Below are 25173 nucleotides of genomic sequence, written 5' to 3' on the forward strand. Positions count from 1 at the left end.
CATGAAGTGGTGTAGAAAAACATGAAGACCCTGAAAAAGTGTGAAAAATATGAAGAGCTTCAAAGGATGTCAAAAATATGAGGAGCATGAAAATGTCTGAAAAATAGGAAGAGAATGAAGCGGTGTAGAAAAACATGAAAAGCCTGAAAAGGTGTGAAAAATATGAAGAACTTCAAAAGGTGTCATAAATATGAGGAGCATGAAACGGTCTGAAAAATAGGAGGAGCATGAAGTGGTGTAGAAAAACATGAAGACCCTGAAAAAGTGTGAAAAATATGAAGAGCTTCAAAAGGTGTCAAAAATATGAGGACCATGAAACGGTCTGAAAAATATGAGGAGCAAGAAACTGTTTTCAACAACATGAAGAGCCTCAAAAGGTGTGAAAAGTAGGAAGAGCTTCAAACTGTGTCAAAAATATGATGAGCATGATACGGTCTGAAAAATAGGAGGAGCATGAAGTGGTGTTGAAAAACATGAAGAGCCTGAAAAAGGTGTGAAACATATGAGGAGCAAAAAACGGTCTGAAAAATAGGAGGCGCATGAGACGGTGTTGAAATACATGAAAAGCCTGAAAAGGTGTGAAAAATATGAAGAGCTTCAAAGGATGTCAAAAATATGAGGAGCATGAAAATGTCTGAAAAATAGGAAGAGAATGAAGCGGTGTAGAAAAACATGAAAAGCCTGAAAAGGTGTGAAAAATATGAAGAACTTCAAAAGGTGTCATAAATATGAGGAGCATGAAACGGTCTGAAAAATAGGAGGAGCATGAAGTGGTGTAGAAAAACATGAAGACCCTGAAAAAGTGTGAAAAATATGAAGAGCTTCAAAAGGTGTCAAAAATATGAGGACCATGAAACGGTCCGAAAAATATGAGGAGCAAGAAACTGTTTTCAAAAACATGAAGAGCCTCAAAAGGTGTGAAAAGTAGGAAGAGCTTCAAACTGTGTCAACAATATGATGTCATGATACGGTCTGAAAAATAGGAGGAGCATGAAGTGCTGTTGAAAAACATGAAGAGCCTGAAAAAGGTGTGAAACATATGAGGAGCAAGAAACGGTCTGAAAAATAGGAGGCGCATGAGACGGTGTTGAAATACCTGAAAAGGCTGAAAAGGTGTGAAAAATATGAAGAGCTTCAAAGGATGTCAAAAATATGAGGAGCATGAAAATGTCTGAAAAATAGGAAGATAATGAAGCGGTGTAGAAAAACATGAAAAGCCTGAAAAGGTGTGAAAAATATGAAGAACTTCAAAAGGTGTCAAAAATATGAGGAGCATGAAACGGTCTGAAAAATAGGAGGAGCATGAAGTGGTGTTGAGAAAGATGAAGAGCCTGAAAAAGTTGTGAAACATATGAGGAGAATGAAACGGTCTGAAAAATAGGAGGAGCATGAAGTGGTGTAGAAAAACATGAAGACCCTGAAAAAATGTGAAAAATATGAAGAGCTTCAAAAGGTGTCAAAAATATGAGGAGCTTGAAACGGTCTGAAATATAGGAGGAGCGTGAAAAGGTGTTAAAAAACATGAAGAGCTTCAAAAGGTGTCAAAAATATGAGGAGCAAGAAACGGTCTGAAAAATAGGAGGAACATGAAACGGTTTGACAAATAGGAGGAGCATGAAACGGTGTTGAAAAACATGAAGAACCTGAAAGGTGGCGAAAATATGAAGAGCTTCAAAATGTGTCAAAAATATGAGGAGCATGAAACGGTTTGAAAAATAGGAGGAGCATGAAACGGTGTTGAAAAACATGAAGAACCTGAAAGGTGTCGAAAATATGAAGAGCTTCAAAATGTGTCAAAAATATGAGGAGCATGAAACGGTCTGAAAAACAGGAGGAGCATGAAACGGTGTTCAAAAACATGAAGAGCCTGGAGAAGTGTGAAAAATATGAAGAGCTTCAAAAGGCGTCAAAAATATGAGGAGCATGAAACGGTCTGAAAAAACGGAGGAGCATGAAGCGGTGTTGAAAAACATGAAGAGCCTGAAAAGGTGTGAATAATATGAAGAGCTACAAAAGGTGTCAAAATATGAGGAGCATGAAACCGTTTGAAAAATAGTAGGAGCATGAAGCGGTGTTGAAAACATGAAGAGCCTGAAAAGGTGTGAAAAATATGAAGAGGTTCAAAAGGTGTCAAAAAAATGAGGAGCATTAAACGGTCTGAAAAATAGGAGGAGCATGAATCGGTGTTCAAAAACATGAAGAGCCAGAAAAGGTGTGAAATATATGAAGAGCCTCAAAGGTGTCAAAAATATGAGGACCAAGAAACGCTCTGAAAAATAGGAGGATCTTAAGCGGGTTGAAAAATATGAAGAGCCTGAAAAGATGTGAAAAATATGAAGAGCTTCAAAAGGTGTCATATATATGAGGAGCATGAAACGGTCTGAAAAATTGGAGAAGCATGAAGTGGTGTTGAAAAATATGAAGAGCCTGAAAAGGTGCGAAAAATTTGAAGAGCTTCAAATGGTGTCAAAAATATAAGGAGCATTAAACGGTCTGAAATATAGGAGGAGAATGAAAAGGTGTTAAAAAACATGAAGAGCTTCAAAAGGTGTGAAACATATGAGGAGCATGAAACGGTCTGAAAAATAGGAGGAAAATGAAACGGTGTTCAAAAACATGAAGAGCCTTGAAAGGTGTGAAAAATATGAAGAGCTTCAAAAAGTGTCAAAAATATGAGGAGCATGAAACGGTCTGAAAAATAGGAGGAGCATGAAGTGGTGTTGAGAAACATGAAGAGCCTGAAAAAGTTGTGAAACATATGAGGAGAATGAAACGGTCTGAAAAATAGGAGGAGCATGAAGTGGTGTAGAAAAACATGAAGACCCTGAAAAAGTGTGAAAAATATGAAGAGCTTCAAAAGGTGTCAAAAATATGAGGAGCTTGAAACGGTCTGAAATATAGGAGGAGCGTGAAAAGGTGTTAAAAAACATGAAGAGCTTCAGAAGGTGTCAAAAATATGAGGAGCAAGAAACGGTCTGAAAAATAGGAGGAACATGAAACGGTTTGACAAATAGGAGGAGCATGAAACGGTTTTGAAAAACATGAAGAACCTGAAAGGTGTCGAAAATATGAAGAGCTTCAAAATGTGTCAAAAATATGAGGAGCATGAAACGGTTTGAAAAATAGGAGGAGCATGAAAGCGTGTTGAAAAACATGAAGAGCACGGAAAGGTGTGAAAAATATGAAGAGCTTCAAAAGGTGTCAAAAATATGAGGACCATGAAACGGTCTGAAAAATAGGAGGAGCATGAAGCGGTGTTGAAAAACATGAAGAGCCTGAAAAGGTGTGAAATATATGAAGAGCTTCAAAAGGTGTAAAAAATATGAGGAGTTTGAAACGGTCTGAAAAATAAGAGGATCTGGTTTCCTCAGTGTGTATGCCCAGAAGTGGAATTGCTGGGTCATATGGCAGTTCTATTTCCAGTTTTTTAAGAAATCTCTACACCGTTTTCCATATCGGCTGTACTAGTGTGCATTCCCACCAACAGTATAAGAGGGTTCCCTTTTCTCCACTCCCTCTCCAGCATTTATTGCTTGTAGACTTTTGGATAGCAGCCATCCTGACTGGCATGCAATGGTACCTCATTGTGGTTTTGATTTGCATTTCTCTAATAATGAGTGATGTTGAGCATCTTTTCATGTGTTTGTTATCCATCTGTATGTCTTCTTTGGAGAAATGTCTGTTTAGTTCTTTGGCTCATTTTTTATTGGGTCATTTATTTTTCTGGAATTGAGCTGCAGGATTTGCTTGTATATTTTTGAGATTAATCCTTTGTCTGTTTCTTCATTTGCTATTATTTTCTCCCAATCTGAGGGCTGTCTTTTCACCTTACTTATAGTTTCCTTTGTAGTGCAAAAGCTTTTAAGTTTCATTAGGTCCCATTTGTTTAGTTTTGCTTTTATTTCCAATATTCTGGGAGGTGGGTCATAGAGGATCTTGCTTTGATTTATGTCGGAGAGTGTTTTGCCTATCTTCTCCTCTAGGAGTTTTATAGTTTCTGGTCTTACATTTAGATCTTTAATCCATTTTGAGTTTATTTTTGTGTATGGTGTTAGAAAGTGTTCTATTTTCATTCTTTTACAAGTGGTTGACCAGTTTTCCCAGCACCACTTGTTAAAGAGGTTGTCTTTTTTCCATTGTATATCCTTGCCTCCTTTGTCAAAGATAAGGTGTCCATAGGTTCGTCTGAAAGAGACACGTCCACCCCAATGTTCATCGCAGCACTGTTTATAATAGCCAGGACATGGAAGCAACCTAGATGCCCGTCAGCAGATGAATGGATAAGAAAGCTGTGGTACATATACACCATGGAATATTACTCAGCCATTAAAAAGAATTCATTTGAATCAGTCCTAATGAGATGGATGAAGCTGGAGCCCCTTATACAGAGTGAAGTAAGCCAGAAAGATAAAGAACATTACAGCATACTGACACATGTATATGGAATTTAGAAAGGTGACAACGATAACCCTATATGCAGAACAGAAAAAGAGACACAGAAATACAGAACAGACTTTTAAACTTTGTGGGAGAATGTGAGGGTGGGATATTTCAAAAGAACAGCATGTATGCTATCTATGGTGAAACAGATCACCAGCCCAGGTAGGATGCACGAGACAAGTGCTCCGGCTTGGTGCACTGGGAAGACCCAGAGGAATCGGGTGGAGAGGGAGGTGGGAGGGGGAATCGGGACTGGGAATACATGTAAATCCATGGCTGATTCATATCAATGTATGACAAAACCGACTGGGAAAAAAAATGAATAATAAAAAAAAAATAAAAAAAATAACAATAAAAAAAAATAAGAGGAGCATGAAACGGTGTTCAAAAACATGAAGAGCCTGAAAAGGTGTGGAAATTATGAAGAGCTTCAAAAGGTGTCAAATATATGAGGAGCATAAAACGGTTTGAAAAAAAGGAGGAGCATGAAATGGTGTTGAAAAACATGAAGAGCCTAAAAAGGTGTGAAAAATATGAAGAGCTTCAAAAGGTTTCAAAAATATGAGAGGCATGAACGGTCTGAAATATAGGGGGAGCATGAAGCGGTGTAGAAAAACATGAAGAGCCTGAAAAGGTGTGGAAATTATGAAGAGCTTCAAAAGGTGTCAAATATATGAGGAGCATAAAACGGTCTGAAAAAAAGGAGGAGCATGAAATGGTGTTGAAAAACATGAAGAGCCTGAAAAGGTGTGATAAATATGAAGAGCTTCAAAAGGTGTCAAAAAGATGAGGAGCATGAAACGGTCTGAAAAATAGGAGGAGCATGAAGCGGTGTTGAAAAATATGAAGAGCCTGAAAAGGTGTGAAAAATCTGAAGAGCTTCAAAAGGTGTCAAATATATGAGGAGCATGAAACGGTCTGAAAATTAGGAGGAGCATGAAGTGGTGTTGAAAATCATGAAGAGCCTGTAAGGTGTGAAAAATATGAAGAACTTCAAAAGGTGTCAAAAATATAAGGAGCATGAAACGGCCTGAAAAATAGGAGGAGCATGAAGTGGTGTTGAAAAACGTGAAGAGCCTGAAAAGGTGTGAAAAATATGAAGAACTTCAAAAGGTGTCAAAAATATGAGCAGCATGAAACGGTCTGAAAAACAGGAGGAGCATGAAACGGTGTTCAAAAACATGAAGAGCCTGGAGAAGTGTGAAAAATATGAAGAGCTTCAAAAGGCGTCAAAAATATGAGGAGCATGAAACGGTCTGAAAAAAAGGAGGAGCATGAAGCGGTGTTGAAAAACATGAAGAGCCTGAAAAGGTGTGAATAATATGAAGAGCTACAAAAGGTGTCAAAATATGAGGAGCATGAAACCGTTTGAAAAATAGTAGGAGCATGAAGCGGTGTTGAAAACATGAAGAGCCTGAAAAGGTGTGAAAAATATGAAGAGGTTCAAAAGGTGTCAAAAATATGAGGAGCATTAAACGGTCTGAAAAATAGGAGGAGCATGAATCGGTGTTCAAAAACATGAAGAGCCAGAAAAGGTGTGAAATATATGAAGAGCCTCAAAGGTGTCAAAAATATGAGGAGCAAGAAACGCTCTGAAAAATAGGAGGAGCTTAAGCGGGTTGAAAAATATGAAGAGCCTGAAAAGATGTGAAAAATATGAAGAGCTTCAAAAGGTGTCATATATATGAGGAGCATGAAACGGTCTGAAAAATTGGAGAAGCATGAAGTGGTGTTGAAAAATATGAAGAGCCTGAAAAGGTGCGAAAAATTTGAAGAGCTTCAAATGGTGTCAAAAATATAAGGAGCATTAAACGGTCTGAAATATAGGAGGAGAATGAAAAGGTGTTAAAAAACATGAAGAGCTTCAAAAGGTGTGAAACATATGAGGAGCATGAAACGGTCTGAAAAATAGGAGGATAATGAAACGGTGTTCAAAAACATGAAGAGCCTTGAAAGGTGTGAAAAATATGAAGAGCTTCAAAAAGTGTCAAAAATATGAGGAGCATGAAACGGTCTGAAAAATAGGAGGAGCATGAAGTGGTGTTGAGAAACATGAAGAGCCTGAAAAAGTTGTGAAACATATGAGGAGAATGAAACGGTCTGAAAAATAGGAGGAGCATGAAGTGGTGTAGAAAAACATGAAGACCCTGAAAAAGTGTGAAAAATATGAAGAGCTTCAAAAGGTGTCAAAAATATGAGGACCATGAAACGGTCTGAAAAATATGAGGAGCAAGAAACTGTTTTCAACAACATGAAGAGCCTCAAAAGGTGTGAAAAGTAGGAAGAGCTTCAAACTGTGTCAAAAATATGATGAGCATGATACGGTCTGAAAAATAGGAGGAGCATGAAGTGGTGTTGAAAAACATGAAGAGCCTGAAAAAGGTGTGAAACATATGAGGAGCATGAAACGGTCTGAAAAATAGGAGGAGCATGAAGTGGTGTAGAAAAACATGAAGACCCTGAAAAAGTGTGAAAAATATGAAGAGCTTCAAAAGGTGTCAAAAATATGAGGACCATGAAACGGTCCGAAAAATATGAGGAGCAAGAAACTGTTTTCAAAAACATGAAGAGCCTCAAAAGGTGTGAAAAGTAGGAAGAGCTTCAAACTGTGTCAAAAATATGATGAGCATGATACGGTCTGAAAAATAGGAGGAGCATGAAGTGGTGTTGAAAATCATGAAGAGCCTGAAAAAGGTGTGAAACATATGAGGAGCAAAAAACGGTCTGAAAAATAGGAGGCGCATGAGACGGTGTTGAAATACCTGAAAAGGCTGAAAAGGTGTGAAAAATATGAAGAGCTTCAAAGGATGTCAAAAATATGAGGAGCATGAAAATGTCTGAAAAATAGGAAGAGAATGAAGCGATGTAGAAAAACATGAAAAGCCTGAAAAGGTGTGAAAAATATGAAGAACTTCAAAAGGTGTCAAAAATATGAGGAGCATGAAACGGTCTGAAAAATAGGAGGAGCATGAAGTGGTGTTGAGAAAGATGAAGAGCCTGAAAAAGTTGTGAAACATATGAGGAGAATGAAACGGTCTGAAAAATAGGAGGAGCATGAAGTGGTGTAGAAAAACATGAAGACCCTGAAAAAATGTGAAAAATATGAAGAGCTTCAAAAGGTGTCAAAAATATGAGGAGCTTGAAACGGTCTGAAATATAGGAGGAGCGTGAAAAGGTGTTAAAAAACATGAAGAGCTTCAGAAGGTGTCAAAAATATGAGGAGCAAGAAACGGTCTGAAAAATAGGAGGAACATGAAACGGTTTGACAAATAGGAGGAGCATGAAACGGTGTTGAAAAACATGAAGAACCTGAAAGGTGTCGAAAATATGAAGAGCTTCAAAATGTGTCAAAAATATGAGGAGCATGAAACGGTTTGAAAAATAGGAGGAGCATGAAAGCGTGTTGAAAAACATGAAGAGCACGGAAAGGTGTGAAAAATATGAAGAGCTTCAAAAGGTGTCAAAAATATGAGGACCATGAAACGGTCTGAAAAATAGGAGGAGCATGAAGCGGTGTTGAAAAACATGAAGAGCCTGAAAAGGTGTGAAATATATGAAGAGCTTCAAAAGGTGTAAAAAATATGAGGAGTTTGAAACGGTCTGAAAAATAAGAGGATCTGGTTTCCTCAGTGTGTATGCCCAGAAGTGGAATTGCTGGGTCATATGGCAGTTCTATTTCCAGTTTTTTAAGAAATCTCTACACCGTTTTCCATATCGGCTGTACTAGTGTGCATTCCCACCAACAGTATAAGAGGGTTCCCTTTTCTCCACTCCCTCTCCAGCATTTATTGCTTGTAGACTTTTGGATAGCAGCCATCCTGACTGGCATGCAATGGTACCTCATTGTGGTTTTGATTTGCATTTCTCTAATAATGAGTGATGTTGAGCATCTTTTCATGTGTTTGTTATCCATCTGTATGTCTTCTTTGGAGAAATGTCTGTTTAGTTCTTTGGCTCATTTTTTATTGGGTCATTTATTTTTCTGGAATTGAGCTGCAGGATTTGCTTGTATATTTTTGAGATTAATCCTTTGTCTGTTTCTTCATTTGCTATTATTTTCTCCCAATCTGAGGGCTGTCTTTTCACCTTACTTATAGTTTCCTTTGTAGTGCAAAAGCTTTTAAGTTTCATTAGGTCCCATTTGTTTAGTTTTGCTTTTATTTCCAATATTCTGGGAGGTGGGTCATAGAGGATCTTGCTTTGATTTATGTCGGAGAGTGTTTTGCCTATCTTCTCCTCTAGGAGTTTTATAGTTTCTGGTCTTACATTTAGATCTTTAATCCATTTTGAGTTTATTTTTGTGTATGGTGTTAGAAAGTGTTCTATTTTCATTCTTTTACAAGTGGTTGACCAGTTTTCCCAGCACCACTTGTTAAAGAGGTTGTCTTTTTTCCATTGTATATCCTTGCCTCCTTTGTCAAAGATAAGGTGTCCATAGGTTCGTCTGAAAGAGACACGTCCACCCCAATGTTCATCGCAGCACTGTTTATAATAGCCAGGACATGGAAGCAACCTAGATGCCCGTCAGCAGATGAATGGATAAGAAAGCTGTGGTACATATACACCATGGAATATTACTCAGCCATTAAAAAGAATTCATTTGAATCAGTCCTAATGAGATGGATGAAGCTGGAGCCCCTTATACAGAGTGAAGTAAGCCAGAAAGATAAAGAACATTACAGCATACTGACACATGTATATGGAATTTAGAAAGGTGACAACGATAACCCTATATGCAGAACAGAAAAAGAGACACAGAAATACAGAACAGACTTTTAAACTTTGTGGGAGAATGTGAGGGTGGGATATTTCAAAAGAACAGCATGTATGCTATCTATGGTGAAACAGAGCACCAGCCCAGGTAGGATGCACGAGACAAGTGCTCCGGCTTTGTGCACTGGGAAGACCCAGAGGAATCGGGTGGAGAGGGAGGTGGGAGGGGGAATCGGGACTGTGAATACATGTAAATCCATGGCTGATTCATATCAATGTATGACAAAACCGACTGGAAAAAAAAAATAAAAATAATAAAAAAAAAATAAAAAAATAACAATAAAAAAAAATAAGAGGAGCATGAAACGGTGTTCAAAAACATGAAGAGCCTGAAAAGGTGTGGAAATTATGAAGAGCTTCAAAAGGTGTCAAATATATGAGGAGCATAAAACGGTTTGAAAAAAAGGAGGAGCATGAAATGGTGTTGAAAAACATGAAGAGCCTAAAAAGGTGTGAAAAATATGAAGAGCTTCAAAAGGTTTCAAAAATATGAGAGGCATGAACGGTCTGAAATGTAGGGGGAGCATGAAGCGGTGTAGAAAAACATGAAGAGCCTGAAAAGGTGTGGAAATTATGAAGAGCTTCAAAAGGTGTGAAATACATGAGGAGCATGAAACGGGCTGAAAAATAGGAGAAGCATGAAGTGGTGTGGAAAAACATGAAGAGCCTGAAAAGGTGTGAAAAATACGAAGAGCTTCAAAAGGTGTGAAATACATGAGCAGCATGAAACTCTCTGAAAAATAAGAGGATCATGAAGCGGGGTTCAAAAACATGAGGAGCCTGAAAATTTGTGAAAAATATGAAAATCTTCAAAAGCTGTCAAAAATGAGATGAGCATGAGAAGTTCTTAAAAATAGGAGGATCATAAAACAGTGCTGAAAAACATGAAGAGCCTGAAAAGGTGTGAAAAATATGAAGAGCTTCAAAAGGTGTCAAAAATATGAGGAGAATGAAACGGTCTGAAAATTAGGAGGAGCATGAAGCGGTGTTGAAAAACATAAAGAGCCTGAAAAAGTGTGAAATATATGAAGAGCCTCAAAGGTGTCAAAAATATGAGGAGCAAGAAACGGTCTGAAAAATAGAAGGAGCTTGAAGTGCTGTTGAAAAACATGAAGAGCCTGAAAAGGTGTGAAAAATATGAAGAGCTTCAAAAAGGTGTAAAATATATAGAGGGTGAAACGGTCTGAAAAATATGAGGAGCAAGAAACTGTTTTCAAAAACATGAAGAGCCTCAAAAGGTGTGAAAAATGTGAAGAGCTTCAAACTATGTCAAAAATATGAGGAGCATGAAACGGTCTGAAACATAGGAGGAGCATGAAGTGTTGTTGAAAAACATGAAGAGCCTGAAAAAGGTGTGAAACATATGAGGAGCATGATACGGTCTGATAAAAAGGAGGAGCATGAAGCGGTGTTAAAAAATATGAAGAGCATGAAAGCGTGTGAAAAATATGAAGAGCTTCAAAAGGTGTCAAAAATATAAGGAGCATGAAACGGTCTGAAATATAGCAGGAGCATGAAAAGTTGTTAAAAAACATGAAGAGCCTGAAAAGGTGTGAAAAAGATGAACAGCTTCAAATGGTGTCAAAAATATGAGGAGAATGAAACGGTCTGATAATTAGGAGGAGCATGAAGTGGTGTTGAAAAACATCAAGATCTTGAAAAAGTTGTGAAACATATGAGTAGAATAAAATGGTCTGAAAAATAGGAGGAGCATGAAGTGGTGTAGAAAAACATGAAGACCCTGAAAAGGTGTGAAAAATATGAAGAGCTACAAAAAGTGTCAAAAATATGAGGAGCTTGAAACGGTCTGAAATATAGGAGGAGCGTGAAAAGGTGTTAAAAAAATATGAAGAGCTTCAAAAGGTGTGAAACATATGAGGAGCATGAAACGGTCTGAAAAATAGGGGGAGCATGAAGCGTTGTTGAAAAATATGAAGAGCCTGAAAAGGTGTGAAAAATATGAAGAGCTTCAAAAAGGTGTCAAATATATAGAGGGTGAAACGGTCTGAAAAATATGAGGAGCAAGAAACTGTTTTCAAAAACATGAAGAGCCTCAAAAGGTGTGAAAAATATGAAGAGCTTCAAAAAGGTGTCAAATATATAGAGGGTGAAACGGTCTGAAAAATATGAGGAGCAAGAAACTGTTTTCAAAAACATGAAGAGCCTCAAAAGGTGTGAAAAATATGAAGAGCTTCAAAAAGGTGTCAAATATATAGAGGGTGAAACGGTCTGAAAAATATGAGGAGCAAGAAACTGTTTTCAAAAACATGAAGAGCCTCAAAAGGTGTGAACAATGTGAAGAGCTTCAAACTGTGTCAAAAATATGAGGAGCATGAAACGGTCTGAAACATAGGAGGAGCATGAAGTGTTGTTGAAAAACATGAAGAGCCTTAAAAAGGTGTGAAACATATGAGGAGCATGATACGGTCTGAAAAATAGGAGGAGCATGAAGCGGTGTTGAAAAATATGAACAGCCTGAAAACGTATGAAAAATATGAAGAGCTTCAAAAGGTGTCAAAAATATAAGGAGCATGAAACGGTCTGAAATATAGCAGGAGCATGAAAAGGTGTTAAAAAACATGAAGAGCCTGAAAAGGTGTGAAAAAGATGAACAGCTTCAAATGGTGTCAAAAATATGAGGAGAATGAAACGGTCTGATAATTAGGAGGAGCATGAAGTGGTGTTGAAAAACATGAAGAGCTTGAAAAAGGTGTGAAACATATGAGTAGAATAAAACGGTCTGAAAAATAGGAGGAGCATGATGTGGTGTAGAAAAACATGAAGACCCTGAAAAGGTGTGAAAAATATGAAGAGCTGCAAAAAGTGTCAAAAATATGAGGAGCTTGAAACGGTCTGAAATATAGGAGGAGCGTGAAAAGGTGTTAAAAAAATATGAAGAGCTTCAAAAGGTGTGAAACATATGAGGAGCATGAAACGGTCTGAAAAATAGGAGGAGCATGAAGCGTTGTTGAAAAACATGAAGAGCCTGAAAAGGTGTGAAAAATATGAAGAGCTTCAAAAAGGTGTCAAATATATAGAGGGTGAAACGGTCTGAAAAATATGAGGAGCAAGAAACTGTTTTCAAAAACACGAAGAGCCTCAAAAGGTGTGAAAAATATGAAGAGCTTCAAAAAGGTGTCAAATATATAGAGGGTGAAACGGTCTGAAAAATATGAGGAGCAAGAAACTGTTTTCAAAAACATGAAGAGCCTCAAAAGGTGTGAAAAATATGAAGAGCTTCAAAAAGGTGTCAAATAAATAGAGGGTGAAACGGTCTGAAAAATATGAGGAGCAAGAAACTGTTTTCAAAAACATGAAGAGCCTCAAAAGGTGTGAACAATGTGAAGAGCTTCAAACTGTGTCAAAAATATGAGGAGCATGAAACGGTCTGAAACATAGGAAGAGCATGAAGTGTTGTTGAAAAACATGAAGAGCCTTAAAAAGGTGTGAAACATATGAGGAGCATGATACGGTCTGAAAAATAGGAGGAGCATGAAGCGGTGTTGAAAAATATGAAGAGCCTGAAAACGTATGAAAAATATGAAGAGCTTCAAAAGGTGTCAAAAATATAAGGAGCATGAAACGGTCTGAAATATAGCAGGAGCATGAAAAGGTGTTAAAAAACATGAAGAGCCTGAAAAGGTGTGAAAAAGATGAACAGCTTCAAATGGTGTCAAAAATATGAGGAGAATGAAACGGTCTGATAATTAGGAGGAGCATGAAGTGGTGTTGAAAAACATGAAGAGCTTGAAAAAGTTGTGAAACATATGAGTAGAATAAAACGGTCTGAAAAATAGGAGGAGCATGAAGTGGTGTAGAAAAACATGAAGACCCTGAAAAGGTGTGAAAAATATGAAGAGCTGCAAAAAGTGTCAAAAATATGAGGAGCTTGAAACGGTCTGAAATATAGGAGGAGCGTGAAAAGGTGTTAAAAAAAATATGAAGAGCTTCAAAAGGTGTGAAACATATGAGGAGCATGAAACAGTCTGAAAAATAGGAGGAGCATGAAGCGTTGTTGAAAAACATGAAGAGCCTGAAAAGGTGTGAAAAATATGAAGTGCTTCAAAAGGTGTCAAAAACATGAGGAGCATGAAAAGGTCTGAAAAATAGGAGGAGCATGAATCGGTGTTCAAAAAAATGAAGAGCCTGGAGAAGTGTGAAAAATATGAAGAGTTTCAAAAAGTGTCAAAAATATGAGGAGCATTAAACAGTCTGAAAAATAGGAGAAGCATGAAGTGGTGTTGAAAAATATGAAGAGCCTGAAAAGGTGTGAAAAATATGAAGAGCTTCAAAGGTGTCAAAATTATGAGGAGCATGAAACGCTCTGAAAAAGAGGAGGAGCAGCAAGCGATGTTGAAAAACATGAAGAGCGTGAAAAGGTGTGAAAAATATGAAGAGCTTAAAAAGGTGTCAAAAATATGAGGAGCATGAAAGAGTCTGAAAAATAGTAGGAGCATGAAGCGGTGTTGAAAAACATGAAGAGCCTGAAAAGATGTGAAAAATATGAAGAGCTTCAAAAGTGGTCAAAAATATGAGAAGCATGAAACGGTCTGAAAAATAGGAGGAGCATGAAGTGGTGCTGAAAAACATGAAGAGCCTGAAAAGGTGTGAAAAATATGAAGAGCTTCAAAAGGCGTCAAAAATATGAGGAGCATGAAACGGTCTGAAAAATAGGAGAAGCATGAAACGGTCTGAAAAATAGGAGGAGCATGAAGCGGTTTGAAAAACATGAAGAGCCTGAAAAAGTGTGAAAAATATCAAGAGCTTCAAAAGGTTTCAAAAATATGAGGAGAATGAAACGGTCTGAAAATTAGGAGGAGCATGAAGCGGTGTTGAAAACATAAAGAGCCTGAAACAGTGTGAAATATATGAAGAGCTTCAAAGGTGTCAAAAATATGAGGAGCAAGAAACGGTCTGAAAAATAGAAGGAGCTTGAAGTGGTGTTGAAAAACATGAAGAGACTGAAAACGTGTGAAAAATATGAAGAGCTTCAAAAAGGTGTCAAATATATAGAGGGTGAAACGGTCTGAAAAATATGAGGAGCAAGAAACTGTTTTCAAAAACATGAAGAGCCTCAAAAGGTGTGAAAAATATGAAGAGCTTCAAAAAGGTGTCAAATATATAGAGGGTGAAACGGTCTGAAAAATATGAGGAGCAAGAAACTGTTTTCAAAAACATGAAGAGCCTCAAAAGGTGTGAACAATGTGAAGAGCTTCAAACTGTGTCAAAAATATGAGGAGCATGAAATGGTCAGAAACATAGGAGGAGCATGAAGTGTTGTTGAAAAACATGAAGAGCCTTAAAAAGGTGTGAAACATATGAGGAGCATGATACGGTCTGAAAAATAGGAGGAGCATGAAGCGGTGTTGAAAAATATGAAGAGCCTGAAAACGTATGAAAAATATGAAGAGCTTCAAAAGGTGTCAAAAATATAAGGAGCATGAATCGGTCTGAAATATAGCAGGAGCATGAAAAGGTGTTAAAAAACATGAAGAGCCTGAAAAGGTGTGAAAAAGATGAACAGCTTCAAATGGTGTCAAAAATATGAGGAGAATGAAACGGTCTGATAATTAGGAGGAGCATGAAGTGGTGTTGAAAAACATGAAGAGCTTGAAAAAGGTGTGAAACATATGAGTAGAATAAAACGGTCTGAAAAATAGGAGGAGCATGAAGTGGTGTAGAAAAACATGAAGACCCTGAAAAGGTGTTAAAAATATGAAGAGCTGCAAAAAGTGTCAAAAACATGAGGAGCTTTAAACGGTCTGAAATATAGGAGGAGCGTGAAAAGGTGTTAAAAAAAATATGAAGAGCTTCAAAAGGTGTGAAACATATGAGGAGCATGAAACAGTCTGAAAAATAGGAGGAGCATGAAGCGTTGTTGAAAAACATGAAGAGCCTGAAAAGGTGTGAAAAATATGAAGTGCTTCAAAAGGTGTCAAAAACATGAGGAGCATGAAAAGGTCTGAAAAATAGGAGAAGCATGAAACGGTCTGAAAATTAGGAGGAGCATGAAGCGGTTTGAAAAACATGAAGAGCCTGAAAAAGTGTGAAAAATATGAAGAGCTTCAAAAGGTGTCAAAAATATGAGGAGAATGAAACGGTCTGAAAATTAGGAGGAGCATGAAGCGGTGTTGAAAAACATAAAGAGCCTGAAACAGTGTGAAATATATGAAGAGCCTCAAAGGTGTCAAAAATATGAGGAGCAAGAAACGGTCTGAAAAATAGGAGCTTGAAGTGGTGTTGAAAAACATGAAGAGCCTGAAAAGGTGTCAAAAATATGAAGAGCTTCAAAAAGTGTCAAAAATATGAGGAGCTTGAAACGGTCTGAAATATAGGAGGAGCATGAAAAGGTGTTAAAAAAAATATGAAGAGCTTCAAAATGTGTGAAACATATGAGGAGCATGAAACGGTCTGAAAAATAGGAGGAGCATGAAGCGTTGTTGAAAAACATGAAGAGCCTGAAAAGGTGTGAAAAATATGAAGAGCTTCAAAAGGTGTCAAAAACATGAGGAGCATGAAAAGGTCTGAAATATAGGAGGAGCATGAAGCAGTGTTCAAAAACATGAAGATCCTGGAGAAGTGTGAAAAATATGAAGAGCTTCAAAAAGTGTCAAAAATATGAGGAGCATGAAACGGTCTGAAAAATAGGAGAAGCATGAAGTGGTGTTGAAAAATATGAAGAGCCTGAAAAGATGTGAAAAATATGAAGAGCTTCAAAGGTGTCAAAACTATGAGGAGCATGAAACGGTCTGAAAAAGAGGAGGAGCAGCAAGCGATGTTGAAAAACATGAAGAGCCTGAAAAGGTGTGAAAAATATGAAGAGCTTCAAAAGGTGTCAAAAATATGAGGAGCATGAAACGGTCTGAAAAATAGGAGGAGCATGAAACGGTCTGAAAATAGGAGGAGCATGAAGCGGTTTGAAAAATATGAAGAGCCTGAAAAAGTGTGAAAAATATGAAGAGCTTCAAAAGGTGTCAAAAATATGAGGAGAATGAAACGGTCTGAAAATTAGGAGGAGCATGAAGCGGTGTTGAAAAACATAAAGAGCCTGAAAAAGTGTGAAATATATGAAGAGCCTCAAAGGTGTCAAAAATATGAGGAGCAAGAAACGGTCTGAAAAATAGAAGGAGCTTGAAGTGCTGTTGAAAAACATGAAGAGCCTGAAAAGGTGTGAAAAATATGAAGAGCTTCAAAAAGGTGTCAAATATATAGAGGGTGAAACGGTCTGAAAAATATGAGGAGCAAGAAACTGTTTTCAAAAACATGAAGAGCCTCAAAAGGTGTGAACAATGTGAAGAGCTTCAAACTGTGTCAAAAATATGAGGAGCATGAAACGGTCTGAAACATAGGAGGAGCATGAAGTGTTGTTGAAAAACATGAAGAGCCTTAAAAAGGTGTGAAACATATGAGGAGCATGATACGGTCTGAAAAATAGGAGGAGCATGAAGCGGTGTTGAAAAATATGAAGAGCCTGAAAACGTATGAAAAATATGAAGAGCTTCAAAAGGTGTCAAAAATATAAGGAGCATGAAACGGTCTGAAACATAGCAGGAGCATGAAAAGGTGTTAAAAAACATGAAGAGCCTGAAAAGGTGTGAAAAAGATGAACAGCTTCAAATGGTGTCAAAAATATGAGGAGAATGAAACGGTCTGATAATTAGGAGGAGCATGAAGTGGTGTTGAAAAACATGAAGAGCTTGAAAAAGGTGTGAAACATATGAGTAGAATAAAACGGTCTGAAAAATAGGAGGAGCATGAAGTGGTGTAGAAAAACATGAAGACCCTGAAAAGGTGTGAAAAATATGAAGAGCTACAAAAAGTGTCAAAAATATGAGGAGCTTGAAACGGTCTGAAATATAGGAGGAGCGTGAAAAGGTGTTAAAAAAATATGAAGAGCTTCAAAAGGTGTGAAACATATGAGGAGCATGAAACGGTCTGAAAAATAGGAGGAGCATGAAGCGTTGTTGAAAAACATGAAGAGCCTGAAAAGGTGTGAAAAATATGAAGAGCTTCAAAAAGGTGTCAAATATATAGAGGGTGAAACGGTCTGAAAAATATGAGGAGCAAGAAACTGTTTTCAAAAACATGAAGAGCCTCAAAAGGTGTGAAAAATATGAAGAGCTTCAAAAAGGTGTCAAATATATAGAGGGTGAAACGGTCTGAAAAATATGAGGAGCAAGAAACTGTTTTCAAAAACATGAAGAGCCTCAAAAGGTGTGAACAATGTGAAGAGCTTCAAACTGTGTCAAAAATATGAGGAGCATGAAACGGTCTGAAACATAGGAGGAGCATGAAGTGTTGTTGAAAAACATGAAGAGCCTTAAAAAGTTGTGAAACATATGAGGAGCATGATACGGTCTGAAAAATAGGAGGAGCATGAAGCGGTGTTGAAAAATATGAAGAGCCTGAAAACGTATGAAAAATATGAAGAGCTTCAAAAGGTGTCAAAAATATAAGGAGCATGAAACGGTCTGAAATATAGCAGGAGCATGAAAAGGTGTTAAAAAACATGAAGAGCCTGAAAAGGTGTGAAAAAGATGAACAGCTTCAAATGGTGTCAAAAATATGAGGAGAATGAAACGGTCTGATAATTAGGAGGAGCATGAAGTGGTGTTGAAACACATGAAGAGCTTGAAAAAGGTGTGAAACATATGAGTAGAATAAAACGGTCTGAAAAATAGGAGGAGCATGAAGTGGTGTAGAAAAACATGAAGACCCTGAAAAGGTGTGAAAAATATGAAGAGCTGCAAAAAGTGTCAAAAATATGAGGAGCTTGAAACGGTCTGAAATATAGGAGGAGCGTGAAAAGGTGTTAAAAAAATATGAAGAGCTTCAAAAGGTGTGAAACATATGAGGAGCATGAAACAGTCTGAAAAATAGGAGGAGCATGAAGCGTTGTTGAAAAACATGAAGAGCCTGAAAAGGTGTGAAAAATATGAAGTGCTTCAAAAGGTGTCAAAAACATGAGGAGCATGAAAAGGTCTGAAAAATAGGAGGAGCATGAATCGGTGTTCAAAAAAATGAAGAGCCTGGAGAAGTGTGAAAAATATGAAGAGCTTCAAAAAGTGTCAAAAATATGAGGAGCATGAAACGGTCTGAAAAATAGGAGGAGCGTGAAGTGGTGTTGAAAAATATGAAGAGCCTGAAAAGGTGTGAAAAATATGAAGAGCTTCAAAGGTGTCAAAATTATGAGAAGCATGAAACGCTCTGAAAAAGAGGAGGAGCAGCAAGCGATGTTGAAAAACATGAAGAGCGTGAAAAGGTGTGAAAAATATGAAGAGCTTCAAAAGGTGTGAAAAATATGAGGGGCATGAAAGGGTCTGAAAAATAGTAGGAGCATGAAGCGGTGTTGAAAAACATGAAGAGCTTGAAAAGGTGTGAAAAATATGAAGAGCTTCAAAAGTGGTCAAAAATATGAGAAGCATGAAACGGTCTGAAAAAGAGGAGGAGCATGAAGTGGTGCTGAAAAACATGAAGAGCCTGAAAAGGTGTGAAAAATATGAAGAGCTTCAAAAGGCGTCAAAAATATGAGGAGCATGAAACGGTCTGAAAAATAGGAGAAGCATGAAACGGTCTGAAAAATAGGAGGAGCATGAAGCGGTTTGAAAAACATGAAGAGCCTGAAAATGTGTGAAAAATATGAAGAGCTTCAAAAGGTGTCAAAAATATGATGAGAATGAAACGGTCTGAAAATTAGGAGGAGCATGAAGCGGTGTTGAAAACATAAAGAGCCTGAAACAGTGTGAAATATATGAAGAGCCTCAAAGGTGTCAAAAATATGAGGAGCAAGAAACGGTCTGAAAAATAGAAGGAGCTTGAAGTGGTGTTGAAAAACATGAAGAGACTGAAAACGTGTGAAAAATATGAAGAGCTTCAAAAAGGTGTCAAATATATAGAGGGTGAAATGGTCTGAAAAATATGAGGAGCAAGAAACTGTTTTCAAAAACATGAAGAGCCTGAAAAGTTGTGAAAAATGTGAAGAGCTTCAAACTGTGTCAAAAATATGAGGAGCATGAAACGGTCTGAAACATAGGATGAGCATGAAGTATTGTTGAAAAAGATGAAGAGCCTGAAAAATGTGTGAAACATATGAGGAGCATGATACTGTCTGAAAAATAGGAGGAGCATGAAGTGGTGTTGAAAAATATGAAGAGCCTGAAAAGGTGTGAAAAATATGAAGAGCTTCAAAAGGTGTCAAAAATATAAGGAGCATGAAACGGTCTGAAATATAGCAGGAGCATGAAAAGGTGTTAAAAAACATGAAGAGCCTGAAAAGGTGTGAAAAAGATGAACAGCTTCAAATGGTGTCAAAAATATGAGGAGAATGAAACGGTCTGAAAATTAGGAGGAGCATGAAGCGGTGTTGAAAAACATGAAGAGCCTGAAAATGTGTGAAATATATGAAGAGCCTCAAAGGTGTCAAAAATATGAGGAGCAAGAAACGGTCTGAAAAATAGGAGGAGCTTGAAGCGGTGTTGAAAAATATGAAGAGCCTGAAAAGGTGTGAAATATACGCAGAGCTTCAAAAGGTGTCAAAAATATAAGGAGCATGAAATGGTATGAAATATAGGAGGAGCATGAAACGGTGTTCATACACTTGAAGAGCCTGGAAAGGTGTGAAAAAAATGAAGAGCTTCAAAAAGGTATCAAAAATATGAGGAGGGTGAAAGGGTCTGAAAAACAAGAGGAGCAAGAAACTGTTTTCAAAAACATGAAGAGCCTCAACAGTTGTGAAAAATATGAAGAGCTTCAAACTGTGTCAAATATATGAGAAACATGAAACGGTCTGAAAAATAGAAGGAGCTTGAAGTGGTGTTGAAAAAGATGAAGAGCCTGAAATAGTGTGAAATATAGGAAGAGCCTCAAAGGTGTCAAAAATATGAGGAGCAAGAAACGGTCTGAAAAATAGAAGGAGCTTGAAGTGGTGTTGAAAAACAAGAAGAGCCTGAAAAGGTGTGAAAAATATTAAGAGCTTCAAAGAGGGGTCAAATATATAGACGGTGAAACGGTCTGAAAAATATGAGGAGCAAGAAACTGTTTTGAAAAATATGAAGAGCCTCAAAAGGTGTGAAAAATATGAAGAGCTTCAAAAAGGTGTCAAATATATAGAGGGTGAAACGGTCTGAAAAAAATGAGGAGCAAGAAACTGTTTTCAAAAACATGAAGAGCCTCAAAAGGTGTGAACAATGTGAAGAGCTTCAAACTGTGTCAAAAATATGAGGAGCATGAAACGGTCTGAAACATAGGAGGAGCATGAAGTGTTGTTGAAAAACATGAAGAGCCTGAAAAAGGTGTGAATCATATGAGGAGCATGATACGGTCTGAAAAATAGGAGGAGCATGAAGCGGTGTTGAAAAATATGAAGAGCCTGAAAACGTGTGAAAAATATGAAGAGCTTCAAAAGGTGTCAAAAACATAAGGAGCATGAAACGGTCTGAAATACAGGAGGAGCATGAAAAGGTGTTAAAAAATATGAAGAGCCTGAAAAGGTGTGAAAAATATGAAGAGCTTCAAATGGTGTCAAAAATATGAGGAGCATGAAACGGTCTGATAATTAGGAGGAGCATGAAGTGGTGTTGAAAAACATGAAGAGCTTGAAAAAGGTGTGAAACATATGAGTAGAATAAAACTGTCCGAAAAATAGGAGGAGCATGAAGTGGTGTAGAAAAACATGAAGACCCTGAACAGGTGTGAAAAATATGAAGAGCTACAAAAAGTGTCAAAAATATGAGGAGCTTGAAACGGTCTGAAATATAGGAGGAGCGTGAAAAGGTGTTAAAAAAATATGAAGAGCTTCAAAAGGTGTGAAACATATGAGGAGCATGAAACGGTCTGAAAAATAGGAGGAGCATGAAGCGGTGTTCAAAAAAATGAAGAGCCTGGAGAAGTGTGAAAAATATGAAGAGCTTCAAAAAGTGTCAATACTATGAGGAGCATTAAACGGTCTGAAAAATAGGAGAAGCATGAAGTGGTGTTGAAAAATATGAAGAGCCTGAAAAGGTGTGAAAAATATGAAGAGCTTCAAAGGTGTCAAAATTATGAGGAGCATGAAACGCTCTGAAAAAGAGGAGGAGCAGTAAGCGATGTTGAAAAACATGAAGAGCGTGAAAAGGTGTGAAAAATATGAAGAGCTTCAAAAGGTGTCAAAAATATGAGGAGCATGAAAGGGTCTGAAAAATAGGAGGAGCATGAAGTGGTGCTGAAAAACATGAAGAGCCTGAAAACGTGTGAAAAATATGAAAAGCTTCAAAAGGCGTCAAAAATATGAGGAGCATGAAGCGGTCTGAAAAATAGGAGAAGCATGAAACGGTCTGAAAAATAGGAGGAGCATGAAGCGGTTTGAAAAACATGAAGAGCCTGAAAATGTGTGAAAAATATGAAGAGCTTCAAAAGGTGTCAAAAATATGAGGAGAATGAAACGGTCTGAAAATTAGGAGGAGCATGAAGCGGTGTTGAAAAACATAAAGAGCCTGAAACAGTGTGAAATATATGAAGAGCCTCAAAGGTGTCAAAAATATGAGGAGCAAGAAACGGTCTGAAAAATAGAAGGAGCTTGAAGTGGTGTTGAAAAACATGAAGAGCCTGAAAAGGTGTCAAAAATATGAAGAGCTTCAAAAAGGTGTCAAATATATAGAGGGTGAAACGGTCTGAAAAATATGAGGAGCAAGAAACTGTTTTCAAAAACATGAAGAGCCTCAAATGGTGTGAAAAATGTGAAGAGCTTCAAACTGTGTCAAAAATATGAGGAGCATGAAACGGTCTGAAACATAGGAGGAGCATGAAGTGTTGTTGAAAAACATGAAGAGCCTGAAAAAGGTGTGAAACATATGAGGAGCATGATAGGGTCTGAAAAATAGGAGGAGCATGAAGTGGTGTTGAAAAATATGAAGAGCTTCTAAAATTGTCAAAAATATCAGGAGCATGAAACGGTCTGAAAAATAGGAGGAGCATGAAGTGGTGTTGAAAAACATGAAGAGCCTGAAAAGGATGTGAAAAATATGAAGAGATTCAAAAGGTGTCAAAAATATGAGGAGCATGAAATGGTCTGAAAAATAGGAGGAGCATGAACTGGTGTTGAAAAACATGAAGAGCCTGAAAACGTGTGATAAAATATGAAGAGCTTCAAAGGTGTCAAAAATATGAGGAGCATGAAATGGTCTGAAAAATAGGAGGAGCATGAAGCAGTGATGAAAAACATGAAGAGCCCGAAAAGGTCTGAAAAATATGAAGAGCATGAAAAGGTGTGAAATATATGAAGACCTTCAAAAGGTGTCAAAAATGAGATGAGCATGAAACGGTGTGAAAAATAGGAGGAGCATGAAGCGGTTTTGAAAAAAATGAAGAGGCTGAAAAGGTGTGAAATATATGAAGAGCTTCAAGAGGTGTCAAAAATATGAAGAGCAGGAAATGGTCTGAAAAATAGGAGGAGCATGAAGCGGAGTTCAAAAATATGAAGAGCCTGAAAAGGTGTGAAAAATATGAAGAGCTTCAAAAGGTGTCAAAAATATGAGGTCCATGAAACGGTCTGAAAAAGACGAGGAGCATGAAGCGGTTTTCAAAAACATGAAGAGCCTTTAAAGGTGTGAAAAATATTAAGAGCTTCAAAAGGTGTCAAAAATATGAGAAGCATGAAACGGTCTGAAAAATAGGAGGAGCATGAAGCGGTGTTGAAAAACATGAGGAGGCTTAGAACTTGTGAAAAATATGAAGAGCTTCAAAAGGTTTCAAAAATGAGATGAGGATGAAACGGTCTGAAAAATAGGAGGAGCATGAAGTGGTGTTGAAAAAAATGAAGAGCCTGAAAAGGTGTGAAAAATATGAAGAGCTTCAAAAGGTGTGAAATATATGAGAAGCATGAAACGGTCTGAAAAATAGGAGGAGTATGCAGCGGTTAAAAAACATGAAGAGCCTGAAAAGGTGTGAAAAATATGAAGAGCTCCAAAAGTTGTCAAAAATATGTGGAGCGTGAAACGGTCTCAAAAATAGGAGGAGCGTGAAGCGGTGATGAAAAACATGAAGAGCCTGAAATGGTGAGAAAAATATGAGAGCTTCAAAAGGTGTCAATAATAAGAGGTGCATGAAACAGTCTGGAAAATAGGAGGAGCATGAAACTGTCTGAAAAATAGGAGAAGCATGAAGCGGTCTTGAAAAACATGAAGAGCCTGAAAGGGTGTGAAAAATATGAGAGCTTCAAAAGGTATCAATAATAAGAGGTGCATGAAACAGTCTGAAAATTAGGAGGAGCATGAAACTGTATGAAAAATAGGAGAAGCATGAAGCGGTGTTGAAAAAAATGAAGAGCCTGAAAAGGTGTGAAAAATATGAAAAGCTTCAAAAGGTGTCAAAAATATGAGGAGCATGAAACGGTCTGAAAAATAGGAGGAGCATGAAACGGTGATCAAAAACATGAAGAGCCTGAAAAGATGTGAAAAATATGAAGAGCTTCAAAAGGTGTGAAATACATGAGGAGCATGGAACGGGCTGAAAAATAGGAGAAGCATGAAGGGGTGTGGAAAAACATGAAGAGCCTTAAAAGGTTTGAAAAATATGAAGAGCTTCAAAAGGTGTGAAATACATGAGGAGCATGAAACTCTCTGAAAAATAGAAATAGCATGAAGCATTGTTGAAAAACATGAAGAGCCTGAAAAGGTGTGAAATATGCGAAGAGCTTCAAAAATATGAAAAATATGAAGAGATTCAAAAGGTGTGAAAAATATGAAGAGCTTCAAAAGATGTCAAAAATGAGATGAGCATGAAACGGTCTGAAAAATAGGAGGAGCATGAAGTGGTATTGAAAAACATGAAGAGCCTAAAAACGTGTGAAAAATATGAAGAGCTTCAAAAATATGAAAAATATGAAGAGATTCAAAAGGTGTGAAAAATATGAAGAGCTTCAAAAGATGTCAAAAATGAGATGAGCATGAAACGGTCTGAAGAAAAGGAGGAGCATGAAGCGGAGTCCACAAAAATGAAGAGCCTGAAAAGGTGGAAAGTATATGAAGAGCTTCAAAAGCTGTCAAAAATTTGAGGAGCATGAAACGGTATGAAAAATAGGAGGAGTGTGAAGCGGTGTTCAAAAACATGAAGAGTTTAAAAGGTGTGAAAAATATGAAGAGCTCAAAAGTTGTGAAAAATATGAAAAGCATAAAACGGTCTGAAAAATAGGAGGAGCATGAAACGGTCTGAAAAATAGGAGGAGCATGAAGCGGTGTTGAAAAACATGAAGAGGCTGAAAAGGTGTGAAAAATATGAAGAGCTTCAGAAGGTGTCAAAAATTTGAGGAGCATGAAAAGTTCTGAAGAATAGGAAGAGCATGATGCAGTGTTGAAAAACATGAAGAGCCTGAAAAGGTGTGAAAAATATGAAGCACTTCAAAAGATGTCAAAATTATGAGGAGCATGACACAGTTGAAAAATAGGAGGAGCACGAAACAGTGTTCAAAAACATGCAGAACCGGAAAAGGTGTGAAAAATATGAAGAGCTTCAAAAGGTGTGAAAATTATGAGGAGCATGAAACGGTCTGAAAAATAGGAGGAGCATGAAGCGGTGTTCAAAAACATGAAGAGCCTGAAAAGGTGTGAAAAATATGAAGAGCTTCAAAAGGTTGGAAATACATGAGGAGCATGAAACGGTCTGAAAAATAAGAGGAGCATGAATCGGTCTGAAAAATGGGAGGAGCATGAAGCGGTGTTGAAAAACATGAAGTTCCTGAAAAGCTGTGAAAATAAGAGAAGCTTCAAAAGGTGTCAAAAATATGAAGAGCATGAAACGGTCTGAAAAATAGGAGGAGCATGAAACGGTCTGAAAAATGGGAGGAGCATGAAGCGGTGTTGAAAAACATGAAGTTTCTGAAAAGCTGTGAAAATAAGACAAGCTTCAAAAGGTGTCAAAAATATGAGGAGCATGAAACGGTATGAAAAATACGAGGAGCATGAAGCGGTGTTGAAAGACATGAAGACC

Source organism: Dama dama, chromosome 3 (assembly GCF_033118175.1).
Source record: "Dama dama isolate Ldn47 chromosome 3, ASM3311817v1, whole genome shotgun sequence".
NCBI lineage: Eukaryota > Metazoa > Chordata > Mammalia > Artiodactyla > Cervidae > Dama > Dama dama.